This window comes from Moschus berezovskii, chromosome 26, assembly GCF_049115385.1.
Source record: "Moschus berezovskii isolate FMDL1 chromosome 26, NW_MosBer_1.0, whole genome shotgun sequence".
Classification (NCBI taxonomy): domain Eukaryota; kingdom Metazoa; phylum Chordata; class Mammalia; order Artiodactyla; family Moschidae; genus Moschus; species Moschus berezovskii.
The window spans coordinates 8,126,330-8,147,611 of record NC_142485.1 but is presented as its reverse complement, the minus strand read 5'-3'; the positions used below and the strand labels follow the sequence as shown (position 1 = coordinate 8,147,611).

Sequence of the window (21,282 nt, the reverse complement as noted above, 5' to 3'; positions counted from 1 at the left end):
ATATTGTAATATTTAAATGATAATCTTACTTGATCAATTATACCTCAACAGAGCTGAGGGGGATGAAAAGAAAACAATACAAGTCAGAGGTGGTATTTTCCCTTCCTGCCACACTGTCCAGCTGGGATGAAGAATAAAAGTTAAACAGTTAAAAAAAAAAAAACAGCAGCGAGGAAAGAAGGAACATTCCAGCTAGACACAGTACAACCATCCAGTGCGACCAGGGTCAGGGGCACGCCGTCACCCTTGCTCCAAGCAGTGGCATCGAGAAGCAAAGAACTAACAAGACCCGAGGAGGGGCTGCATCCCAGGGAAGTCCTCCAGAGAGGGACTCGGACACAACTTTTCTGAGGTCAGAGATGAGAGAGGAAGGCCCACCGCCAGGATTGCCCGCTGACCCCCCTTCAGGATGGGCATTGAGCGCTTCTACAGAGAAAAGATCATGGGTCTTCCCCTGGAGACAAGTCTCTCCCTTCCACAGGAGCCAAAGAGAGGCCAGGGCATTTCATGAGCATTTGAGCTCAGGGCAGATACAAGCTGTTTTGGCTGAAAATCACATCTGTGGCGGGCCACGGGCTGGAGACGCATGACATCTAAACTTGTGGCCATCTCATGGACCGAAGTTTCTGGGAGGCTGCCGCCGCCGCCGCCGCCACCACCGCCACCGCCGCTAAGACACTTCAGTCGTGTCTGACTCTGTGTGACCCCATAGACAGAAGCCCACCAGGCTCCCCCGTCCCTGGGATTCTCCAGGCAGGAACACTGGAGTGGGTTGCCATTTCCTTCTCCAGTTACCGTAAACGAGCGGATGAGACAGTAAACGTGTCACCTTGTTTGCAACTCCAACACCAAATTCTAAAGTCGGTCCTGTAATGTCATCCCCCGTAAGTACAGTCAGAAGTGATTTACACACTTCCGAGTGACACTGTTTATTTTCGTACGCGAATTGGTGCTCGTCCACTTGCCAGGCTGGCCAGAGGCAGGGCCAGCCAGGTCCTCTGCCTTGAACAAGAAGGACTCAGGCGGGGAACGGGTGTTCTGTATGCCGTGACTCTCAACAGTTAAAAAAAACCGATAATATGAAATGTGAATAAACACTCATGTACAAAGATGTTCATTCCAGGGTCATCTATGACCATCTTGAGAAAAGAGGAAACCACCTAACTTTCCTCAGCCAGACAGGAGAACGGCTGAGGAAACACGGGTGACTTCTGAAGAGGAAGTTTTATGTAGTCACTAAAATGGTGTAACGGGAGAGCTTTGCATGACAGTGGAACATGGTAACAATGCTGAGTGAAAAAGGGGTTCACAAAATGGCCTAGGCCACACTGCAACTGTGCTGAAGAGCGCACCGGTCATGGGACGAAAGAAACAGGCCCAAGTTTAGAGCGATTCCGGGTGTTCTTTACATTTTTTTATATTACTGAAATTTTCTACCGTGAGCAATTACTACTCGTATTATTGAGAAAAACGCCTAAAAACACTACGAAGAAGAGTACATTTTTCCCCCCCAGGTTAGGAATGTAACGCCAAAATAAGCTTAGTTTTTTCCTAGTAAACAAAATGAATTTCGTATGCATCTGCCTGTTTTCGGCCTCTCGGAGATCTCTTTCCTCCTTACAACCCACAACGTGAGCTGTACTGAACGGTTCTGCTCTCTTGCTTTCTCTTGTCTTTATCTCTCAATCTCAAGGCTGTCTCCCCACTCCTGTCTGAGCCCAGGGGGCACGGGTCTCTGTGTGCTTCGGGGCCTCCCGTGTGTGGGAGTGTGAGGGTCCATCCTCTGTCACACCTGCTCCCTCTCTGGTCTCCTCTCTCACCTTCCTGATGAGTCTCTGGAGGTTCTGGCAGCCAGGACTGAACTTCACCCAAAGAATAAGAAACCTTCCTGACGGTCCAAGTACTTCACAGTATTTGAGGGTAATGTTGACAAGAAACAACCTACGTGATTAACTCTTTTAGCCTATTTTGGTTCAGAGACTTAGAGAACATTCGCATCTGAAGGGACTCAGTTCAGTTTAGTCGCTCAGTCACGTCCGACTCTTTGTGACCCCATGAACCGCAGCACGCCAGGCATCCCTGTCCATCACCAACTTCTGAAGTTTACCCAAACTCACGTCAATTGAACCGGTGATGCCATCCAACCAACTCATCCTCTGTCGTACCCTTCTCCTCCTGCTCTCAATCTTTCCCAGCATCAGGGCCTTTTCCAGTGAATCAGCTCTTCGCATCAGGTGGCCAAAGTATTGGAGTTTCTGCTTCAACATCAGTCCTTCCAATGAACACCCAGGGACTTTAGAAGTCATCTACTCTGATTTTGGTCCTTTTGAAGATGTGACTGTCCTCACTGGAAGTGCAGGTTGTGATGACCCACTCACTCCACAGGAGATGCCCCAAGGAAAGCAGCGGAAGTGATGCCCTGGGGAGGTACCCATCAGACCTTCTCAGTGACACTGGCTCTGGCCCTGGAGCTGGGATGCCTTGAAGTCCTGGCCTCCGCAGGGAATGGGAGGGCAGAGTTGATGGGGAAAGACGAGAGGGTGATAAAGACAGCGGATAACCAGGAATGCTGCAGAGCCTGCATCCTGGAATGTTCTCAGGGTCCGATGACGTCTTGACTCCTGTGCATCATCCAGAGACCACAGGGCCGGGAAGGGGCAGGTTAGCCTGGAACCACGAACCACAGGATTGTCCTGTGGGGAGAGCGGGTGGAAAGCTCCAACCCTCTCTCGAGCTGTGCAGTCAGCGGCCTCATGAGTTTATGGAACGTGAACCCACTTCTTCTTGTCCCCCAGCTACAGTTTCCACTGCGGAGCCCGTGGGCTCAGCCCTCATTCCTGGCACAGCCAGTCTCCCTCTGCATTCCTGTCATTCTGACATTTAAATTTCTTCTGGGCTCATAGAGCACTTGTGTTATTTAGATGTTTTCCACACAGCCTTTTGCTCTCTGGGAAGGCGCTGGCTAAATCTAGTAAATAAGCATATATCTTTTTTAAAAGAATAAAGAAATAAAAGCAAAATTCATTCAAATGAGATAGAGTTAAAGGAGTTGAGATGATCTGACCTGGAGGAAAGATCTAGGAGGTCCTGCATGACTTACATGAAAAATGGTTCTTAAAAACGGAAAGATCGCCTCGGGAGGTGCAAGTGCGAGTGCCTTGTGGTATTCAAATGGGATTTGACTGACTGAGTGATGGGTTAAAGTAAGAAAGCTTTTATCTGTCGTTTCCACTTTAAATGGATAATTCCGTGAGTGTCTGTCTCGTTGAAACCCCATGGACTGCAGCACGCCAGGCTTCCCTATCCATCACCAACTGCCCAAGCTTGCTCAAACTCATGTCCATAGAGTTGGTGATACCATCCAACTATCTCATCCTCTGTCGTCCCCTTCTCCTCCTGCCTTCAATCTTTCCCAGCATCGGGGTATTTTCCAGTGAGTCTGTTCTTCGCATCAGGTGGCCAGAGTATTGGAGCTTCAGCTTCAGCATCAGTCCTTCCAATGAATGTTCAGGGTTGATTTCCTTTAGGATGAACTGGTTGGATCGCCTTGCAGTCCAAGGGACTCTCAAGAGTCTTCTCCAACACCACAATTCAAAAGCATCCATTCTTCGGTGCTCAGCTTGCTTTATGGTCCAACTCTCACATCCATACGTGACTACTGGAAAAACCATAGCTTTGACTGGACGAACCTTTGTCGGCAAAGTAATGTCTCTGCTTTTTAATATGCTTTCTAGGTTGGTCATAGCTTTTCTTCCAAGGAGCAAGCGTCTTTTAATTTCATGGCTGCAGTTACCATCTGCGGTGATTTTGGAGTCCAAGAAAATAAAGTCTGTCACTGTTTCCACTGTTTCCTCATCTATTTGCCATGAAAAGGCTACCGAGAGAAAATACATTATCAGCCCCTCTTTATCTAATTGGAGATAGAGCAGTCTTTCATCGTTAATAAGAAAAGCTACACTCAGATAGGAGGAGAAAACTTTGTAATTCAATGGGCTGCCTCACAGTGAAATGAGCTCCCACTGGAAATGTGGAATTACCTGCAGTGGAGATTTGAAAAATAGGTTGTGACCAACTTGCCAGAGTGTTTTAGGTGCAATACTGCTTGAAACCCAAGGACAAGAACAGCTGAGCCTTAGATGTCTATTCCCACTCCCAGGCAGAAATGGCTTCTGATCATCTTTCCCCTTCTGTATGCACTATAGACAGGTTCCCTCCAAATATTCTAGGTAACCTGTTTTTGTTCACTCGTAACCAAAAACAGATTTGCTTTCAGGAGCAAATCACTTAATATCCTTTCTATCAACTGGCAAACCTAAGGATCACTTGTTCCTATTCTGTGCCCTGAAGTGTTGGGCTGCTTGGCCAAGTCCCAGGAGCTATATTAGGGAAATACTTTCCCTTCAGCCACGGTTTAAAATGGAACCATGTATATAAATAGACATCTTGGTTCTTACATATTTATTTGCCATTTTTGTTCTGAGTATAATGGAAGTTCAATAAAAATGTTAATGATACTTATAAAAACATTGATTCCCAGCTACCACTACATATTATTTCTATTACTGGAACATTAATATAAATGGAAGAGTTGATAGATGAAGATTATTATCTTAATTATTATCCATGCTCAGCTTACAGCCCTGTATTTCTTATTTTTATCCCGGAGGTTCTTAAGCAATAATTCTTAGGCAGAAGCAAGAGAGGACAAATAATTATTAAAATGACTTTAGTTGGACTTTTTCTCTCTGTGAGGGAGCAAAGTCCATTCAAATCTCTGAAGTACCTCATCAGAAGGCCGCAAATTTGATTCAATTCCACCAACAGGTGCAAAATAGTAGTGTAAAGCAGCCTAAACAAGGCAGTGAGTCCATAAATTTGGTTGATAAGTCAGGTGAAAATTTAGCAGTTCTTCATACCTCTGAGACTATGAAATTAAAGTCTTGTTACTAAATTTAGAGGGGCTTTTCTGGAGGCTCAGCAGTAAAGAATCCACCCACCACAGCAGGACACATGGGTTCGATCCCTGGGTTGGGAAGATCCCCTGGAAAACGAAACGACTACCCACTCCAGTATTCTTGCCTGGGAAATCCGATGGACGGAGGAGCCTGACGGGTTACAGTCCAAAGAATCAGACACAACTTAGTGACTAAACAACAACAGCTCAATTAAGCAACCATAAGCATTTGCTTGATATCACCTTCAAAAAACCATAGGGAAAGAAGTGTTTTAAAAAAGACAGCTTATAAGATTTCTTTGAAAATTATTTCCCAGTTCTGAGAGTGCTCCTGTTGCTTCGTTCCTCATGTATGATTAAGACAGAAACTTCCCAGGGCAAGTCACTAGCTCCCTTTGTCTGCTCCTTTTAGAAAACTTGGAGCTAGGAAGGTGCTTGTATGTGAACATAAGGAGCTTTCTTATAACAGCCAGAAAGCCACCAGATATAAGCTGCTCTTCCGTGATATTTGAAATCAGTTAAGAGAATAGAAAGAAATATATACTGTCTTTGATCATCACCTACTTCGTCACCTTTACTGGAGCTCCTGGGTGTATCCCAATTGCTGTCTTGTGTCACTTCCTTTCAGCCTACTGAACCGAACTCGTTTTAGTATTTCTGGTAAGGTGGACCTGCCAGCAGGGCATTCTCCCAGTTTTTATTTACTTGCTGATGCTCCTATTTAGAAAGATAGCTCTCCAGGATACAGGATTCTCTCAGCATTTTCACGGGTCCTCTCGCTGCTGCCTGGCCTCCACTGCTGCGAGAGTCCCTGGGCTTCCCTCAGACGCCGTGAGCCACGTCTGCCTCTCTGCATCCCCACTTTCTCTTCAGCTTTCAACACTGTGACTGTAACATGTCTGGGTGTGGATCTCTGTGTGTTCATCCTAACTGGCATTTGTTAAGCACTTTTGGTGCGCAGATTAGTGTTTCTCATCAGTTTTGGGGATTTGCCAGCCATGACTTCTTTGACTGTTTTTCTGCCTCTTCTCTCTCTTCTCCTGGTATTCCTGCTGGGACTCTTCATAGTGGCCCATGTTTTTCTGAGACTCTGTTCATTTTCCCTCATTGCTTTTTTCTTTCAGTTCTTCAGACTACGTAACTTCTATCACTCTATCTTCAGATTCGCTGCTTCTCTCTTCCGAAAAAGCAAATCGACTGTGGAGCCTCCTGATGAGTTTTTCATTTTGGTTACTCTACTTTTCAACTCCAAAATTTCCATTTTAAAAAAAGGTTTTAATTGTGATCAAAATAAGCATAGAATTTACCATGTAACTATTTTTAAGTGTATAGTTCAGTGACATTAAGTACATTCACATTCATTGTGTAAACATCACAACCATCCACCTATAGAGCTTTTTATCTTACAAAACTGAAACTCTGTACCCATTAGACAATAATTTTCCACTTTCCCTGGCCACCACAGTTCTACCTTCAGTCTCTATGAATCTGACTGTTCTAAGTGCATCACGTGAGTGAAATCATACACTATTTGTCTTTTTGTGAGTGTCTTATTTCACTTAGCATAATGTCTTCAAAGTTCATCCTTGTTGCAACGTGTCAGAATTCCCTTTTATTTTTAGGCTGAATAATAGTCCATTGTAGGTATGGACCATATCTTATTTATCCATTCATCTGTTGATGGACTTCTGGGTTGCTTCTACTTTTTGGCTATTGTGAATAATACTGTTAAAACGGTGTACAAATCTCACTTGAAGTCCCTGCTTTTAGTGCTTCTGGGTACACAACCAGAAGCAGAACTGCTGGGTCAGATGATAAATCTGTTAGATTTTTCAGGAACCGCCACACTATTTTGTACAGCAGCCACGCCATTACATTCCCACCAGCAGTGCACAAGGGTTCCAGTTTCTTCACGTGTTGCTTTCTATGTTATCGTTTTTCAGGAGAAGCCATCCTAATGGATATGAGGTGAAATCTCACTGTGGGTTGGACTTGCATTTTTCTAGTGATTACTGTTGGTGCATCTTTTTATGTGCTTGCTGGCCATCTGTATGGAGAAATGTCTATTTAAGTCCTTTGCGGAGTTTTGAATCAGTTTACTCTTCTGTTAAGTTGTAGGAGTTCTTCATATATTTATATTGTGGATACTAGCCCCTTATCAGATATATGATTTACAAATATTTTTCCCCCATTCTGTAGGCCGGCTTTTCACTCTATTGCTTGTGTCCTTTGATATACAGAAACTTTTAATTTTGCTATAGTCCAATTTATCTGTCCTTACTTTTGATTTTGGTGTCATAACAACATTTGGTTATTTTTTTTTTTTTAATCATTTCTATCTCTTTTAAGGATAGTCTCTATTTGATGAGTCACTGCCACCAATTTTCCTTGAATTCTGTCAGAATAGTTTATTTTAGATTTTGAACTAAGATAATATAATAATAGCTGCTCTGAAGTCTCTGTCTGCTAAGTTCAATAAATGGGCCCCTCAAAAGCAGTCTCCTGTCTGCTCACTTCTCCTGTGTATGGATCACAGCTTTCAGTTTCTCTGACACGTCTCATAATTTTTTCTTGAAAAATGGACATTTTACAAAGGACAATTTATATTGTAGCAACTCTGGTTACCGGTACTCCCATCCCACAGAGGTTGGTTGTTATTTGGCTGCTCACTTGGCTGGACGAATGTGGTGACGTCTCCTTTCCCTACAGCGCACAGCTGTTGCTGTGCCCGCTCAGATACTCCCCCACGTCTTTGTTTTCAGTCTGGCTTGCTAGGAATCACCCATGGGACAGCATAAGCTACTTACTGGTCAAAGGTTGTGCTTAAGCCCCCTTAGCTAGTGAGATTTCCAGGCTCCATGATGACGTTTGGGGCTTAGAGACTACTTCCACAGTTCAGAGAGCAAGGGATGGAGGGAGCACCTGAAAGGAAAGGGGCAGCGCAAAGGTAACTGCTGGAGAGCTGGGATTATTCTGTATCCTGACTGTGCTGGTGGCTGTAAAACCCCAAGCCAGTGTAAAACCTCATTCAGCTCATTTTTACATTCACATGTAAAAATTACATTCAGAAAAAGTGAATTTTGCTGTATGTAAATTTTTAAGTGACTGGATTTGCCTTTTAAGAAAAGATACTTCTACACCTGGAGTCAGACCCAATTGATCACTTGAGTTCTTAAAAGGAGACAGAAACCAAATCTTTCTTATTATACAATCGCCTGCTGGAATCATTTTGTCTCAGAACACATATACAAACTAAAAACCAGATCCTTCTAGTACTTAATAGTTAGCATGGTAATGCACGATAACTAACGCATGATAATGTCAAGCTTTTCTACCTGGACAAAGAAGTCTACTCTGGATTAGACTTCAAGTCATTCTTCTTCAAGTCAAAATTCTGGAGTCCCTTAATTGTTACTGACGAGGCTCACAGAGCCTGAAGACATTATGGCTTAAAAGATAGGGGGAATATCAGAAAAGTGGAGATGGCAAAAATCAGGCCTGACAGAGGAGGTGTGAGGGTGGGCGTGCTGCCTGCCAGGTGCCCCAGGGGTTCTCGACTCTGCTCGGCAGGCTGAAGCACAAAGTGATGGGCCGCCCCAGTGAGCCCCCATCCCTGCTCCAGCGCCACTTCAACTTCAAGTCAGGTTGAAAGCAACCCCTCTTTCTTTTAAAAAACCTCCATACTCATTGATGAGTTCATTCATAATTCCCAGCCCCCTTACTTCGCCGAGTACAACCACACCTCCTCATTTCCGATTTCAGCCTTCAGAGAAAAGACAGAAACAAACAAAACAAAAACAGATGAATAAACAAACAAAAAAAAAACAAAAAGAAAATGAACTCGGTCCAAGTTCTTAAGCCAAGATTCAATGACCCTTTCCCTGGACAGCCATCAGCTTCCTGCCTTTTCTAACGGAGCCTAGAGCCTCAGGAAATACTTTCTTCTGCTTTCTCTCTTCTAAAAAGGTGCTCTCTTCTGTCATGCCAATCAACTGGCAAAGCCTTCTGTCAATCAAACTGTAGCTGCTGACTTACTCATCTTGATACGAGTCTGTGCTCCCACTCAACGGAAGTTGGACCCACTTGGCAGCGAGGATACGCTGATGTGGCAGCCATCAACATATCCTCACCGGGAACAGGGCTCCATCCACTGGCTAGCTGACTATTTGGGTTAAACGGTTCACCCACTGCTCCTTTCCCCGCCCCTGCCCAGAGAAAAAGACGATAAACCCACGTGGGATGTGTCTTTACTTCCTGGGGAAGGCGAAAGCATGGAGAAGGATTACAAGATTATTCCAACCATACCATTGAAGGAGAGAGAGGCAAAGATGATGAAGGAAGGAAGGAGAAGCAGAAGGACGCTCCTTGTAAGGATGAAAACGCTAAGAAGGAAACCTGAAAAACCAGCTCTCTGGGCTCCCAGGACGCTGGGAAAGACTCCTGATGAGTAACAAAGGCTCTGAACCAAAGGTTAGGCCACAATGTGATCCATCTGGCTTCCCAAGGCACTTTTGCTTTGAGTTTAAGGTTATCAGTCTTGTTGAAAGTGGATTCAACTCAATCTCAACCCAGACCTCTGTCCCCAAGTGAACCTGGTGATGGATCCGTTCATTCTGGTCGAGGCTTAGTGTTTGAACAGACTTCAAAGGGAAACCTTTGCCACAGCCATCAAAAGCTATTTATTCTTTCGTGTCACCATATAAAGTGGGTACAAAGGGAGGCCTCCGGTTATGGCTCAAGAATTTCTTAAATCAAGTACCACCAGTACCAAAACAATTCTCCCAAATACCCTTCCGATTAAGGCCATAAGGACACGCCGGGAACATCTGGCAGAAGTAACCGAGCAGCAGATGCTCTCTTAGTCATTATCACCTCAGTTAATGCTGCCGAGATGCATGCAGAGGCCACACAGATGAGTGCTGTGTAAATACGGACTAAAGCCCACGACCATGGTTCCACCCTCCGCTATTCTGGGCCTAAGTGAATAATCTTAATGCTAGGCATACTACTTTAATGACTTTTAAAAATATGTTTTATTTGCCAGCTCCCTGCCTTCCCTCTCCACATAACAGTGAACCTGGCCAAACTGAGATTCACAGGACAGTTCACAGAACCTCTGGAGCACTGAGGTCATAAGGCAGGCCCCTGCCGCATGCCTTTCGCCTGTGCCTGGAACGTGTGTGGTCAGTGGTGCCCGACTCTCTGTGACCCCATGGACTGTAGCCCGCCAGGCTCCACTGTCCATGGGACTCCCCAGGCAAGAATACTGGAGTGGGTTGCCATTTCCTTCTCCAGGGGATCTTCCCGACCCAGGGATGGAACCCAGGTCTCCCTGCATTGGTAAGCAGGTTCCTTACCACTCGCGCCATCTGGGAAGCCCTATATGCATGCATATAAACATTTTGGTACATACAGAAAAGGAGAAAGTAACACAAGGAACAATGCTCCTAGCCCACCCCTGCATCATGACCACTGTTTCTGTGTACGCTTGGGTGTACTCGCTTTATCCACAGGGGGAGGTATTAATTACGCAAGCCACGGAGAGGCCACTGATGAATCAGATAAAACATAAAAGTCAAAATGAAAATGAATTACAACAGTTCTTTTTTGAAAAGAAAAGTTTTCATTATTTCACAAGTCATATATGCTCACTAAAGGAAAAAGCCTAAAACACAGGTAACCAGAAAGTCAGGGGAAAACATGAGCTCATCCCTACAGCTAACTGTTGTTACATTTGGGGCACTGCTATGTGCATATAAAGGCCTTCCTTTTAAAAAAGGAATTAAAGCTATGAATACCCATTTAAAAATATCTTCCATTCAAAAAATGAGCTGATACGTATGTTTTTTGGTAACATGCTAGTTTTACTCCACATACATCCAACACCATCATTTCAAACAGCTGCAGTGTGCTGCATTATGGGGCAAGACCATAAATTATTTGGCTTCCCTAGTGGCTCAGATGGTAAAGAACCTGCCTGTGATGTGGGAGACCCGGGTTTGATCCCTGGGTCAGAAAGATCTCTTGGGGAAGGGAATGACTACGCACTGCAGTATTCTTGCCTGGAGAATCCCGTGGACAGAGGAGCCTGGCGGGCTATGGTCCATGCACCTTATTAGGTTGTTTCTGGGAATCTTTGAATTATTAGGTCAGTAACTCTTTCTAATAAAAACTAAGGAGTTTTTCTTTTCTCTCCTTTCAAAGTAGTTACATTTTTCGATTCAGCAACTGCCATGAGATAAAGCTAATCCCAAACAACCTAACCATTCTCATTTTAAATGACACATCTGTGGACTAGATATGGCTGACTTTAGAAACAAAATTATTGTTGCCAGGGTGAAAATACCCAAAGAAAGACTATTCTGTCACTTTTCTTTGTATAGAAATGAAAATAGCCTTTGCCTGCTATTGTGAAGAACCAAATCAACTAGCCACTGGCCATTTTCTCTATTGGATAGTCACTGAGAGTTCAGGAGTTTAAAAGACAGTATGACAGGATGCTCAGGGCTGGTGTGCGGGGATGACCCAGAGGGAGGATAAAGGGAGGAGGGAGGTGGGAGGGGGGTTCAGGACGGGGAACTCATGTACATCCGGGGCGGATTCATGTCAATGTATGGCAAAACCAACCAATATAATATTGTAAAATAATTAGCCTCCAATAAAAAAATAAATTAATTAAAATAAAGTAAAATAAAATTCTAAAATAAAATAAAAGACAGTATGCTCAATTCAGGGGCGGATCCAGGGTGTTCAAAGTCGGCTGTCTCTGCTTCTGAATTGATGAGATAAACCTGTGTTCTCTGTGTGCAACCAGAACGTGGACCAGGCCGCACATACGGTGTGCATGACATGTGACACAGACATAGGACGTGACGGTGCACGTGCCCTCGCATCTAGAAGTCAGTTTGTTCCAACATAACGAGGTCTGAGGACTCAGTGACAACTCGCAGAACGCACCTGCCACCTCCACCCTCTGCCTCCCGTGACAGGGCACACTGGAGTCCGTGCCACACTGCCCTCACCTGAAGGATTGCTGAATCCTCTGCAAATGTGTAACTGAGAAGAAACGCTGAGGGCGCCCCCACTCCAGTTCTCAGGGCCGAGCTCCGAGGGCCTCTGGGCCAGGCCCAGGCCGGACATGACCTCTCTGGGGACAGCAGCACACTCCCGCTGTGACACTTTCTAGGCAGCCCTGACAGCACATGTCCTCAGGGAACCCTTTCTTACTCTGATTGCAGAGAGCACTGATTGTCCCAAATGCCATACAGGGTGTAACAGACGGACAGACACACCCTCCGGAGTTTCTGCTTTCCACCCCAGACCACTCCTTCAAGCAAATCACACAGAAGAATGTACAAAAGGGCAAAGACCACTAAACTGAGATGCATCTGTATTACGTGCCAGATGGAGGGTGGGGAGGGACGCTTAGGACGGAGCATCTGGACCGGGGAGGCCCGAATGGCAAGCCGCCCGACTCCAGGTCATTCATCACAAGAGTGGAGGCAGGGCACCTGTGGCCTTGGACGCTACGATAGAGTGATTCACTGTTTATTTGTGTGAAGCGCCTACTACGTGTCTGGCTGGCTGTTTGCTGCAGATGTAAAACAACAGGGTAAACAGGCCCCCATGCCCCGGCTCGGGGGAGACCCACTAACACAATACATCGAGGTGCCCCTGTCTCCAGCATCCAGGTGTCAGATGCAAGTCCCCGTGTAGGCATGGGTCAGTGTTCCCGCAGCGCAAGGGACACAGATGGGGGAGTGGGGTAGGGTCACACTTCCCCCCCAGCCTCCCTGCTTCTGAAAGGGAGACGAGTCCTCCCTTACATGGGGACTGTCACAGCAGCCTGTGACATGGAGGGGCCATGGGCTAACACCAAGGGGCCCCCATTTTCACCGCTGCTCAAACTTGCCCACCAGTGGCTGCTGAAAAGCCCCGAGGAGAGGAGACAGTCTGTTTAATGACGCACGGTACAGAGCAGAGACGGCGACACCTGACGACACAGCGTGACTGCATCGGGCTCTCATTTGCTCCTCATCTGACACGGGCAGTGTCCCAGCTGCTGAGCTCACAAAGTAACTGCAAAATTCTCCTGGTTAATTATTAGTCTTCTCAAAGTGACAGGAAATGCAGAGAGGAGGGAAGGCTGGTGGGGGCTCGGACAGGTCATTTAACTCCTGACTTCGGACGGAATACTGAAAACCCTGCAAACAAGACCCAGGTTCCGACGGGTTCAGGCAAACAGCTTACCTCTTCTAGAACCCCAACTCCCACTTTATAACACTCTTCTCTCTCTGCACCTTGGACCAGGGGTCCTCCAACTTCATCCGAATCACTTGGGGAGTGAGTTAAAACACAGAGTGCTGGGCCCTCCCCCCTCCCCATCGTTTCTGAATCAGTGGGTCTTGGGTGGGGCCTGAGAATGTACATTTTTCACTAGCTCCCAGGTGGGGCTAAGGCTGGCTGCACCATGAGAACCACAGTTCTCCTTAACCATCACTGGACCAAACCCTTACATCCTCAAGAGACCTGGATACCAGTTGGCCTCTGTTCCCTGGCCCTGGAATACAGACGCCAGAATAACAGTTCAAGAGCCCCCCTGGTCATTTCTTTTCCCCTCCAGGCTAAATAATAGAAGTTCCTAACATCTTTTATAGGCATCGTTTTTCAACTCTTTAATCATTTCTGAGGTTCTCTGTCGAGCTCTCTCTGAAGCCCTTTTAGCTGTGGGGCTGTGAACTAGGCCTGGAGCCTTAGTCAGAGATGGGATGAGGTTGAACATAAAGGGAAAATGACTCACACTGCATCCTCCTGGGTATTAATCTCTCGCACCCGTGCCTGCCTTATGAGTGCCCTGATTCATGCCATTCTGACTCCTTTATGGGCTGCAGTTAACGCTGGGCTGACCTTTGGAAATGCCTTTCTTCCAAGAAGCTCCCTTCTCTAACTAATGTAACAATTGACCCAACATCCCCAACTGGGCGAAGTAACCTGTTCAATTGTATATCGATTTTTAAGAGAGAGAGAAAGTCTGGAACCCAAATATCAGATTTCCACCCAAATATCACTGTATGGAGAAAAATGTTTCTTACGTTTATAATGTGTTTGAACGTGTAGGTGGTTCACGTGTAGGCTAGATGCTGCTCTGGATGTTTCTGGGGTAATAATGGAGCTAACAGGAGCTCCCAGGCGGCTCAGTGGTAGAGAATCCACCTGCCAATGCAGGAAACGCAGGAGACGCAGGCTCGATCCCGGGGTCGGGAAGATCCCCTGGAGGAGAAAATGGCAACCCACTCCAGTGTTCTTGCCTGGAAAATCCCACAGACAGAGGAGCCTGGCGGGCTACAGTCTATGGGGTGGCAAAGAGTTGGACACGATGAAGCAATAGAGCATGCACATGGCATCAAGAGGCCTCCTCTACAAATGAATAACGGTGCTTTCCAGGTGCAGGTGAAACTCCTGCTCCCTCTCCCTGTGTGGGACTCGCCACAGTGACCTTGGGCCATGGACCAGGCCCTGGGGGCCTCTCACCTCCATCCCTTCCCCAGCTGCGGGGAGAGACAGGGGAGCAGGGCCCGGCGGCACTGCTGGCTGCCCGACCCTACGAGGCAGGAGCCCAGACAGACCGAGAGCGGCCCACGGCGCCCCGCCCCTGCCCCCCGCGGTCTCCTTTTCTTCCTTCTTCCCGGCTCTGCCAGCTCACTCTGTGTTAAGTTGGGCCCGCGCTCTGCATCCCGCCTAACATGAGCACGTGGGGGCCTGGAGTATAGGAACTACGCTTTCTTTGTGCATTGTATGGCTCTGGGGGTGCTTCATACATGCTAAATAACAACAGCCTCTCAGCACGTCCAGGAGCTCTTGGCATTCCTGCCGGGGCCCAGATCCTATTACCATACCCTTGTGCCTGAGACCCACAGCGCGGAAGACACCCTCTGCTCACTGCTCCTTTCATGCCAGATGAAACAGTGGAAAACTCAGTGGATCAAGCCCTATTCCTGCAAAGTTTCCTTCTGAAAGAGAACATTCTAGAAGTGTGATCACTGAGCACCTGCATTAGGATGCCAACCAAAGGGCAACCTGTTAGATCATTTCAGTTCCCTTCTGGCCACGCTGACAGAGGATAAAGGGGACCCAGAGAGAAGGCGCCTCTCTGCATTCCCGAAAACCCCTCAAAGCTTCAGAGCAAAAGGCTCTTCTCTAGGAATGATATCCCAGGAAAAGCAATCTCCTGTGATCAGGAGTTGTCAGAGCCTCCGGGGCTAGGACTATTTTAAGAGGGGGAGGCTGAGGACAGGAGGGCAAGCAGCCAGGGAGAGCAGCTTAAGCGGGGCTGGAGGGCACACGTGCAGAGTCAAGTGCAGGGGGCGATGGGCAGCACAGGCATGTCTGACACACACGGTGGAGCCACGGGCTCCGGGCCCCTTCCCCAGGCCACAAAGCTGCCCGTGTTTCTCAGCATCTGGACCTCCTGCTGGTGACTGTGAGTTGAGCTCACTGTGACTGGTCACGGCCAAGGTCACAGTCAAGGTCACAAGCAGTCCGGAGTCTCTTCCCAGGAGGGCACCGAGACCCCCTTCCCTTCCCAGGAGACAGACCCCTTCCTTTCCCCAGGCACCAGTGAGCCGCAGGAGGAGGGTCTCTGCTCCAGCAAACCCTCCTGACATTCCCACACCAACACTGACATCACCTCCTCTCCTGAATCACTCTCTCACGGCATATAAATCATGAAAACAAATACTCGGAAACTGTTTGTGAGCATTTTAGCAACTCCTCCTAAAAGAACGTATGCTTCCTTGTAGTAAAAATACCTTGGGAAACATCCTTCTGTTAAATTTTTAAAAATGGACAAATCTTACACGGCTTTTTTTTTTTGCAGGACTAAACTACAGTTGAGTGGCTAAATAATAGCTTGAGGAAGATCTAACACCCAAACCACAGCGTAACTCTGAAAACACTCCACTGAGATTCTGATGGCACTTCATTAACAGTTAAAAGAAAGAATAAGAACAGTTACTTTCTTTGGATAAAAGTATATATTCCAAAGGAAACCCTGGAACAAAGTCCCTTCAACTGCTGAAGATGACATTACAGACTTTTCTGCTATAATTGCAATGAATTTGGACAGCAAATTTCTCTTCTGCTCAATAAAAAGACTTCAGTTAAAAAAAAAAGTTTCCTTCCAAAAATAGACCAAGCACTCAGTTCTGTTTTCCCTTCTTACATTCTTTTCCTACTAAATGTACCCTGAAACATTTCCTTTCATTGTTGGCACCTTGGGTTGTTGGGATTTAAAATCGGACAATACATAGTAACAAAGAAGTCTTTAAATAAAGCTTTCCAAATGGAAAAAGGCATCTGAGGGTATGCCTACCCCTGGGCCCAGAGGATGGAACTCTGATGCCTGGGAGCATTACAACTGTTTCATTAAAATCTACATTCTCAGAGCAGGGGAGAGAACATAAATGTTAATTGATAAAGGAATTCCTGCCAGGCTCTGTGTTATAAGCAAGTTATTTGGCATGAAGTCAGCATCTTGTGAATTAAAACACACTTTGAACCAAGCGAGGTGATTCAGACGTAATTAAAATGATTCTACATTAAAATCTTTACATTTCCTCAGTCCAAACTTAAGTTGGCAATGACTTGTTGAATTAAGAGCAGTTGAGCTAGGGAATTTCCTGACCTTTGGTTAATTCTGATCCCTAACCCAATCTTCTGGAGGATAATTTCAATTACTTTTCCAAAGGCTTCCTCTTAAATTTATTTTATTTTTTAAGGGCATCTCTTTAGACATGGGTCTATTTTTAGGCACCAAATCCTCCTTTAACAAAAACTATCTACACATTTCACAAAATTACATTTGACACGCCCATTACATCTGTACATAAACCTGTAGCTCACAGTAGGTTTAACAGGAGTACAATTTCAACATTTACCCCCTCTAAGAGTTAGGTCACTACTGAAAATAAAGCTCAATGACACACCATTCCATTAATCAAATATTTTAACAGATAAAGTATGCAACAATGCACGGATTGCTTTTGCAAAGATAAAAATAGTAAGAATCAAATACTTTCTCTTGGGAAAATCGAGTGAGGCAGGTTCCCTGTAGTGAGATAGTTTAAGGAAAAACCTTGGGCCACCATTCTTAGAAGCCTCTAAGCACTCAGCCCAGAGTTCCCCGTTTTCCCAAGAGATTAAAAAAATGACAATGGATAGCAACATGAGGGAGACCTTAGTGCGAAAAGAACAAGGAGAAATCGGAAAGATTCAGCCAGTACTTACAAGAACTCTCAAAGGAAATGGGGACTGCAACCCTTCAGAGACCGCTCTCCGGATCGCCAACACAGTCTGAGTCTAAAATAGGCTTCTCTCACACTGGCCGAGAAGTCACATTTCAGCTTACTAACTTCTACTCGGGTAAACAGTTTTACAACTCATAGAACAAACCCCCGGCTAAAATTAACCGCACCGGCGCAGCCCGCTGGAACTCGCTGATCTGCATCATACGCTCCGGGATTTATTCACTGGGACAACATCGGTGTCCTCTTAATGGGAGCTCCGGCCAAGGGGCGTGCCCTGCGAACAATACAGAGCATAGTGATTATGCTAATTACTGAATGCGGTCCCCCGGTGCTATCGCCTTCCGCGCTGTTTTCACAAGTGCCGGCCCACGGAGAGGGCGAGCTCTTTTTCAGCACAGGCACTCACTGGATTTTTCAGCTCTTTCAAATCAGACAAAACTTTGGCAACAAGGTGGCAGTGCTGTATACTCTTCACAAGAAAAAAAGAAAAAGAAAACGTCACGGGCCATTCAATCAGATTATTTACACAGCCCGGTCAGACCTGGTACTGTTGTTTGGTCTGCTTAAGTTGTGTTTGAGTCTTTTGTGACCCCCGTGGACTGCAGCCCGCCAGGCTCCTCTGTCCATGGGATTTCCCCAGGCAAGCATACAGGAGTGGGTTGCCATTTCCTTCTCCAGGGGATCTTCCCTATCCAGAGATGGAACCGGCCTCTCCTGAATTGGCAGGCGGATTCTTTACCACTGAGCCACCTGGGAAGCCCAGATCTGGTACTATGTGAAACTGAACAGGCATCCAAGACATATACCAATAAGTCTATCAACAAAGAACCTTAAAGGAAAGCTTTTTTCCTCGCTACATAATCAACTAATTTCATTTATTTTCCCTCTGGCTTTGTCTTCTGCACCTCCCAAGGAGTTGCTATGAGGATGCCGGTTTACTAATAGACCACAACTGAGAAGAAACATCTCAAATATTCGCAAAAGGCACCATCCTTTGCAAGAAGCATTTTGAAGTGCATTTAACTGCCTGGCTGGCTACAACTGGTCAACTGTCCTTTATAGGTGACAGACCATCTATAAATCCTGTTGAAGCTCAAGTTGACAGTTAAAGACCCCAAGTACACAGCTGATATTCAAAAGAAAATTAGAGGTGACACGGAACTTTCTTTGAAAAATACAAACTGCCTTAGTAAGTACAACCTGGGTCAAAGACCCCAAACTCCTGATGGTTCACACTAGTTTGTTGTGGATATTTAGTTCTTACAATATATTTTGATCTTATTGGGTACTTCATGAGCGATATCAAGGCATGAACATCAATCAAATCTCTGAACATCTCTGGGAGATGTCATTTTTCCATTTTGGTTTTTTAAACATTTGGGCAAACAGGGAAATTCAACGGCCTGTTCCACGCTTTTCGCTAAATCAACACGGGATTATTCCACCCCGCCTCCTAACCACTCCATGGCATGTCTTCCATATTAACTATTTAGCTATAATCCTGCAAATCCTTGTCGGAGCTGTTTGTTTTTCTAATTTTAAAATGTCGTATGTTAGTTTAGATTTCAGGAGGTTTGTTCTGCTTAGCTCCCCAAATCCCAGGTCAACTGTGGTACAGGCAGGTGACATGGAACCACAAGACTTGACCCTGCCCTTACAAAGCACCGGCACGTGTGCCACACCACCCAAGGTGGCGAACGGCTTGGTTTTCACTGGCATGAGCACAATCCCCCTCCTGGCTGTTTACACAAACTGTGGGCTGCCAGTCTGGGCGTTTCCACCCCCAGAGCCCAGCTTTAGGCAGCGGCAACCAGGACTTGCTCACCCCCCACGAGATGGTAGCTGTCTGCACTCATCAACCGCCCCAACCCAAGTCCCTGCAGTGGGGCACCCCACCCCGAGCCCAGAGGAAAGAAGTTGGTACTTATCAAAGATGGCTGACCTCAGATGAATACGATCAATTCTCTGTGATCCACAGCGAACTTATTCTGGAATTCTCAACACCAAAGGAGGACATCGTGAGGCTATTTTCGATACAGTGATCCTTAACTTATCATGTCACAGTGCAGTCAAAGAGTTTCTAAGCCAAACAGTACTTCTTCCCTCAACAAACAAAAAAGCCAATACACCATAAGCACCTATGCATCGAATCTGGCATCAGAGAGAAAGAAGAAAGTAGATCCCACATCCCTGACGCTGAATGCAGGGGACGCTGGGCAGTGCCCCAGTTCTTCACATGTCAAATATGCTGAGTGTGACTACACTGTTTCTTTCAACAGTGGCCACACCTGTCCCAAGATCCAAGAACTGAAACATTCCAAAGTAAATAGTGTATCTTCCCGTGTCCATGAGTCACCCTGCTGTTTCCTTTTCATTAGCGAGAAGAATACAGGAATCAACTGTACTCTCTCCTGGGCATACCTATGACAGGAGAGAGAAATCTCTGTGCATCATTTAAAAGCACGGGAAAGCCCTTCCTATTCGAGGTCACACACTGTGGGGCAGGGGGAGGGAGGCAGAGCCGTGCCAGTGAGGGGAGGTGATCTATGGGTCTCCAGTCTAGCAGATCCAAGAAATCAAAACAAAAACTCACATTAATGAACTGACCTGGATAAGGACCCTCTGGAGCAAGCTACTTCTATAATCCAAAAATTTCCAGTCACATTAAAAAAGTAAAAACAAACATGTGAAATTAATTTTAATAATATTTTTAATTGAACTCCATATATCCGAGATACCATCATTTCAACACGTCATAAAGATATCGCACCTGAAACTAACACACAGCATTGTGAATCAATTATAGTCCAACATGAAACATTAAAAAACCAGATAATGAAGAGAGAAACTGCCAACGAGGGGCTGGAGGAAGGGAAAGCCGAGGAACGCAGACAGATGGGAGGAAAATGACTTGGACAAGAGAAAGAACGGACCAAAAAGAGGGCAGGCGGACGGAATGGAGGCGAGAGGAAAAGCAGAGCCGAGTCTGTCCCTGGGCGCGGAACCCAGGTACGGAATCATGTAACAAACCCTGGAATGTTCCCACCCTGGGACCTAGGGCTGAGGACACAGAAGAGACGAAAGACAAGGCCTCTGGGTCGTCCAGGAGCTCACGTCTGAGTGAGACGGACAGACCGCCGCTCCCCACCCGGCACACACACGGTGCTTGAGAATGTGAGGACGCGGCTCTGTGCTGCGTACTAGGGGGGCGCGCGAGACAGGGGCCACAGTTTCATTTTTAAATGACGGTTATTTCTCATGAATGTAAATTAACTTTTTTATTCAAGTAGAGTTGATTTACAACGTGTGTTCGTTTCAGGTGTTCAGCGATGTGATTCAGTTCTAACATATTCTTTTTCGGATTCTCTTCCCACCTAGGTTATTAGAAGACATTGGGCGTAGTTCTCTGTGCTAATATATAGTAGGTCTCTGTTATCTATTTTGAATATATATGTATATATTTATATGGTAGGTACATGCTACTCCCAAAGTCCTGATTTATCCCTCTCCCCTAAAATTTTAAATATATGTCTTAGGCTATCTCAGGATTCTGCATTTTATTTTGAAATCTCCAAGAGTCACAGAGAGATTAATTATTCTAACATATTTTTAAAAAGGACATCTGGAACCAGCAGGAAAGCTTCCTCTCTGAGGTATTCATCATCTTCCAATTAAACCTGGTGATTTAGTCCAACTAGTGAAGGGACAGGGTGGGAAAGAGAAGAAAAGGGGGGAAATTCACATTTCATGGTCACCAGTTTTTCAGAGGATGGCATGAAGGGTACTCAATGGCTTCGTGCTCAAAAAAAAAAAAGAAAAAACCAAATAAGTATCACCAGTCCACTGGGGAGAAAGATCTGAGTTCAAAAGGCAGCTCCTAACCCACCCGCTTGACCTTGGGCACCACTCTGACCTTGGGCAATTCAGCTGACCTGTGTGAGTCCACCTCCCCGCCCGCCCCGTAAAACAGGGGCGGCGATGCAACATCAAGGGGCGGTAAGGACTCCAGCGGCCGGCACCCGC

The 21,282-nt window shown here is 46.0% G+C and overlaps 1 protein-coding gene across 5 annotated transcripts in view; it reads right to left on the bottom strand.

Annotated features, from left to right (window-relative positions):
- SLC20A2 (solute carrier family 20 member 2) overlaps positions 1-21,282 on the bottom strand; it is a 106,810-nt gene that overhangs the window by 57,840 nt on the left and 27,688 nt on the right. Inside the window, exon 1 of one of the 5 annotated variants that reach the window (XM_055416660.2) lies at positions 17,240-19,115. The exons of 3 other annotated variants lie outside the window; for them this stretch is intronic. The gene's annotated coding sequence lies outside the window, so the exon portion shown is untranslated. Of the gene's footprint in view, positions 1-14,046; positions 17,191-17,239; positions 19,116-21,282 lie in introns of those variants that run through there. One more of the 5 variants, XM_055416664.2, reaches the window with a different exon arrangement.